The sequence below is a fragment of the Puma concolor genome, chromosome B2, assembly GCF_028749965.1.
Source record: "Puma concolor isolate L17-30 chromosome B2, mPumCon1.1.hap2, whole genome shotgun sequence".
In the NCBI taxonomy this organism is placed as follows: domain Eukaryota; kingdom Metazoa; phylum Chordata; class Mammalia; order Carnivora; family Felidae; genus Puma; species Puma concolor.
Window position 1 is genome coordinate 123,900,625 of NC_141671.1, and position 6,381 is coordinate 123,907,005.

Genomic DNA, 6,381 nt, shown 5'->3' on the forward strand with positions numbered 1-6,381 from the left:
CCTCCCCCGTTCATGCTCTGTCTCTCTCTGTCCCAAAAATAAATAAACGTTGAAAAAAAAATTTAAAAAAAAATAAAATAAAATAAAATGGCCCTATGTGAAGGAGAGTTGAGTTTCAGCAGGAACCACTGTTGACTGTGATGTGGGGGGTCCACAGAGCACACTGTGTGAAACACCGCTTTGTAGGGTGAACAGGAATCAGTGGGCCAATGTCACAAAGAGTAAATTATAGCTCAATATGCAAGGAAAGAAAGAAAGAAAGAGAAAGAGAAAAAAACAGTCCATCATGATTAAAGCTTCTCTAAAATGGAAAGACTTATCTTGTACATTCCTATTATTGATAAATTCCAACCGGAACCTGGGTGACCACAGTCAAGATGTCATAGAAATGAGTGTTCACCAAGCAGATGGTTGTGCTGCATGGAAGCCAAGCGATTCAATCGCTAATAAGAGTGTTTATTTCTGGATTTGTTAAATAAAGATGTCAGTTCTGATCATTATCTTTTATACAGAAGTTACTTGATAGTGGGGCAGATAAAAAGCAGAGACTGTACAGACTTCTGTTAATTTTGAAACAAGGACAATAATTGGTCAATTAACTTTTTTCCTTGGAAGATCCTAAAGTGAACTATGATTACAGGGGAAATATTAGAATATTTTATTTTCTCCTGCATTATTTTTTGCTACAAGATGAATTCTTGAGGCTTGTGAGTAACTTACCATGTGTTGACCAAATGTGATAAGACACCACGAGTGACACAAGTATTTGGAGTAAAGAATATGGTAGCAAGGGATCCATCCACCAGACTCATGTTCTATAGGGTGCAGGGAACAGAGAGATGAAGAGAAAAGGGGAAAAATGTAAAAAGTATCTTTTATATTTGTATTTCACTGATTTCCCAGCGCCCCCCCCCCCCCCAATTTCAGTTGTCAGCCTTAAATTTACTACAAGCCAAAAGTTCAAAGTCAAAGTTAATTGTTCTAAAAAGAATGAAAGAGGGGCACCTGGGTGGCTCAGTTGGGTGGGTGATCAACTTTGGCTCATATCATGATCTCACAGTTTGTGAGGTCGAGCCCCGCGTCGGGCTCTGTGCCGACAGCACGGATCCTGGAGCCTGCTTCAGATTCTGTGTCTTCCTCTCTCTCTGCCCCTCTCCTGCTTACCCTCTGTCTCTGTCTCTCTTTCAAAAATAAATAAACATTAAAATTTTTTAAATAAAAATAATGAAAGAGAAGCAGGAGGAGAAATGATTATCTTTTCACTTCCTGAACAAGCCAATTTTGATATTGGTAGGGAAAGAGGGCTGATTCATAATAGGTCAGATGTGATGGGAAGCCAATAATGAGACATTAGTTCCATTTGTGGTTTGGCTGTGTGAACTGTTAGGCTGCAGGGTGTGAGAGAGTAAGCTGAGGGCCCAGATTCATGCCCTTTTATAACATAAAAAGTCCTTCATTTTTGAAGCCAATGTACGTGCTTTTTAAAAGTAGGGACATAAGAGAAGGATATCAGCGTATCTCTTTATCTGAGAATGAAGAAAGCTGTGCTGGTCACTGGAAGGCCTTTCTGAGGAAGTTACATTTGAGCTAAGCTCCAAATGAACAAAATAATCCTGATACTTGAAGATCACAAGAACAGCTTACAAGGCAGAAGGGCCAATCAAAAAACAAGTGCTTGCTTCAAAAGTACAAAAGATTACTTTGCTGGGGCGTCTCGGTGACTCACCCTGGTGCCGATCCTGCTTGGGATTCTCTCTCTGCTCCTCCCTTGCTCTCTCTGCCTCTCTCAAAATAAATAAATAAATAAGCTTAAAAAAAAAAAAAAAAAGGTTACTTTGCTAAAGGAGAAGGAGCTAGTTTCCAGGGTTAGGGATACTGGGAAGATCCTCGAGTCCAATAATATGGCTCATATAGTCTTTGTGGCTTTAAAGCCAGAGCCACAGCGGCCACTAAAGATGGGAAGCTTCCGTGTTAGGCTCTGACTGACATAAAGAGACCGCTAGACCTGCACACTGACTGGACAGGAACCATGGAGATTCTCGCTTTCCTCTCAGTTGTCTGGAGGACCAGCTAATAAAATTCAGACACATGAAGGAGTTCCAACCCCATGGGTCGACTTTGACCAATGAAAGATGGGAGATAGGAAGTGGCCAGCAGATAAGCCGGTTGGTTGCTGACCCTCCTCTCTGAGGGACTGTCTCTAAATGTTTTTATACGGCCTCTCGGCAAGGCCCTGTGAGACCATGCAACTAGCAAACTGGGGGCAGCCCAGTAGCACCCCCCACTTAACATTTATTCTCACTCCTTTCCTGCCTTACTAAATTCCTTTTCCTCTCACTCCTGTTTCCTGGGATTGCCCTCTATGATAGAGATAACACATAAGCTTTTGCTTCAGGCAGTTTTCTGGAGAACTTACTCTAATGTGTATGTATTCATTAATTTAATCCTCACAGAAATCTCATGAGGCAGGTACTATTAATATCTCTATGATGTAGATAAAGAAACTGAGCACAGAATTAGGTAACGTGCCCAGAGTTGTGCAGCCTTAGGAGTGGGCCAGCTGGCCTGTAAAGCCAGGGGATCTGGTCCCACAACCTCTATATTATGGACACACTGGCTATGTTCATGGGGTAGGGACTGCATTCAAAGTGGGCTTGCAAAGGCTCATACACAGTGAATGAGCCTGTTCTCGGAGAGTACTATCCCTCTTTTCCCACCTCCTAGGAGAGGTCATGAAGCATATGATTAGGGTCCCTTGGCCCAGGTGGCTAGGCTCATTGTATTGAAAGAGACCAGCCTGCACAATTAGCTAGCCTTCATCGGAAATAGCGTTAACCCGGGCGCCTGGGTGGCTCAGTTGGTTAACCATCTGACTTGATTTCAGCTCAGGTCATGATCTCCTGGCTCGTTGGATCAAGTCCCACGTAGGGCTCTGTGCTGACAGTGTGGAGCCTGCTTGGGATTCTCTTTCTCTCTCCCTCCCTCACTCATACACACACCTTCTCTCTCTCAAAATAAATAAACATTTGAAAAAATTTTAAAGAAAAAAAAAGAGCATTAACCACCTATCAAACATCTATTCTGTGCTGAGCCCTATTCCAGGTACTCATTCTAGAGAGCTGGGAAAACAGAGCAAAGACAAAAGCAGGGCAGGGACCAGAATAAGGCAAGTTAAGCACTTGCCTCAGGCACAAAGTTTAAGGAGGTCCCAAATACCCAGTAATCTGGAGAAACCACATTTCAATGCAATAATTTTAAAAATACAAATTAATGCAAAAACTGTCATGATGAGCAAAATATTTTTAAAAATTTTAATGTTTATTTATTTTTGAGAGAGAAAGAGAGACTGACATAGCATGAGAGGGGGAGGGGCAGAGAGAGACACACACACATGCACACACACACACACACACACACACACACACACACAATCCCAAGCAGGCTCCAGGCTCTGGGCTGTCAGCACAGAGCCCACCTCGGGGCTCGAACTCACAAACCGTGGGATCATGACCTGAGCCAACATCAGACGCTTAACTGCCTGATCTACCCAGGTGCCCCAAAAATATCAAATGCTCTACCAAGTGCCCCACCAGGCCATATTGGAGCCTTCGACAAAAGGCATAATCAGTAATACTAATCTTTCTCCTTAGTCCCACCCTGTAGAGAAGAATAAATAATTCAAGGTGTATATTGCCTTGGCCTTCAGAGCCATACTCAGTCCCAGAGTAGAATGAGGACTGTTTTAATAGCTTCAGTGTACAGACCTACCTAACACACACATTTGGATAAACAGTTACAGTCTGTGCCCAACATTATCCTCTCCTACACCCAACCCAGGGGCATTAAATAATATTAAATTAAATTATTCAGAATTGAAGGTACCTTTAATGATCTCTACCTTTGAAAATGAAAAAAAATCACCATGTTCTTACTGATGATTTTTTTTAAATCTTAGAGTTAAATAAGAAATATGATTGAAGGGGTGCCTGGGTGGCTCAGTCAGTTAAGTGTCCAACTCTTGATTTAGGCTCAGGTCATGATGTCACGCTCTGTGAGGTCAATCAGGATCTGCACTGGCAGCCAGACACATGGTGATTCTCTCTCTCCCTCTCTCTGCTCCTCCCCTGCTCAAGCTCTTTCTCTCTCTCTCAAAATAAATAAATAAACATTAAAAAAAAAAGAAATATGATAGCAGGTGACAATGTCAATATTCAGTTAATATTCAATAATGTTCAGTAAATGGGGAAACTGAAAATAGAAGATTATAAGCCTACTTTATAATTTTCATATTTTTATTCTATTCTATCATAACAAATGATAATCAAGAGATGACAAGATTAATTTAAATGTACAAAACTACAAATTCTTATCTTAAAATTATAAAATGGTATGTCTTATCTACGCGAGCTTTGAGGTCATAGAGTGAAGAGATGTTCTTCTGTGCCTAGGAAGAATTATCTTCTGGGTTGTGAGAAAGAAGATTCTTTAGAGAATAAAACTCCACCTGAATTGTTTGTACTGTACTCAAATACATCAAAAACTTTCTGTTTAGGTGTGGATTTCGTAAAGGGGGCTAGATCTAGGAAAAGGCTTCTGTGCAAGCTGCTTCCCTGAAGCGAGGGATGGGGGGCATAGAGGCCAGCGTGGAGAAGGGCAGGGAAATTCCCAGCTCTGGAGGAGAGCAAAAGGGAATACCCACAAGAATCAATGACAGCTTGGCATAGAATTAACTTCCTCTTCCTAAACTTGCCGAAACACTTCTTAAAATCAAAACAAAACATAGCAACAACAACAGAAAACCCTTCTTTCTTTTACAACTGAACAGCGGTGATTATTGTGAGGCTGCTCACCCGTACTTTCCCAGTAGGGTCAGGCCATAACTTGATTTAACTGCTTTTGTACTGGGATAAATGGAGAGAGGGCGGCTGCTCTTTCCATCCCTCCCAGCTTTGGTTCTGTTGGCCAGTAATTATAAATATGCCACATTGGTACTACTCTCTTATGATTCCTGCAGCCCATAGTCATTCTGGAAGTTCTTTGCCACGTATTTATTTGTATTTCATATGCCATGTGGCTGATAGGAGTCTTGAATGCACCACAAAGATAAACCCTTCTCCAGCATTAATAACGGTTAGGGGGAAAGCGCTTCTTAATGATCATTCAAAATGAGTTAAGTAGTAAACTTTCTATCATTGGGTTCCTATGTGCATATTATAAAGGTTTGCTAGTCAAAAGTCTGTAGAGCGCGTGCGCGCGCACACACACACACAAAATGACCTTCAGTGCTTTTAGCTATTTTGTCTTTAATTAGGAGTTAGTCAGTGTAACCATTTCCTTAGGTGATAGCCAGTGCACACACACACATACACACACACACACACACACACACACATTTTTCAGGTTCAAGAAAATCTTCAAATTTCAATTTAGAATAACGTTCTAGGGGCGCCTGGGTGGCTCAGTCAGTTAAGCGTCTGACTTTGGCTCAGGTCATGATCTCAGGGTTCGTGAGTTCAAGCCCCATGTCTGGCTCTTTGCTGACAGCTCGGAGCCTGGAGCCTGTTTTGGATTCTGTGTCTCCCTCTCTCTCTCTCTCTCTCTCTCTCTCTGCCCCTCCCCTGCTGTGTCTCTTTCTCAAATATAAATAAACATGAGGGGCGCCTCGTGGCTCAGTCGGTTGAACGCCCGACTTCGGCTCAGGTCATGATCTCACGGTTTATGAGTTCGAGCCCCATGTCAGGCTCTGTGCTGACAGCTCAGAGCCTGGAGTCTACTTTGGATTCTGTGTCCCTCTCTCGCTGTGCCCCTCCCTCACTCATGCTCTGTCCCTCTTTCTCTCAAGAATAAATAAAACATTTAAAAAAATTTTTTTAAATAATAAATATCAAAAAAAATTTAGAATAACCTTCTAATTTTTAGTCTAATGTTCTGTCTGAGGAGAATGGACTCGAAATTTCACAAGCATTGATTTAGTTGTAAACTTGCAGATTTTTTTTTTGCCCCTGAAAAACTTAGGAGGCAAAATTAAGCTTTTGAGCCAATACTTTCGGTATCCTGAAACAGAATGATGCCCAAAACACCATAACAAATCTTAATACTCGAATGAGGTTATTTCAAAAGCTCAGTCTAGATATACCATAAGGTCTCTCTCTACTTCTTCATGCGTCCGGTTTGCACACGGAGGCTCTTTTGGAATTTATACTTGAGCCAAGCTTCTGCCTCTGGAGTGAGAGCTACGCTGTGTGTTCAAGCTCCATGAAAGTTCTGCTCTGGGCAAAGTCTCAAATATGATTTAACAAAACAAAACAAAAAAATGACACTGTGTATATAATAAGTAATTTTCTAGCTATTCCAAGCCAAAGAGAAAAGTGAAATCATTCT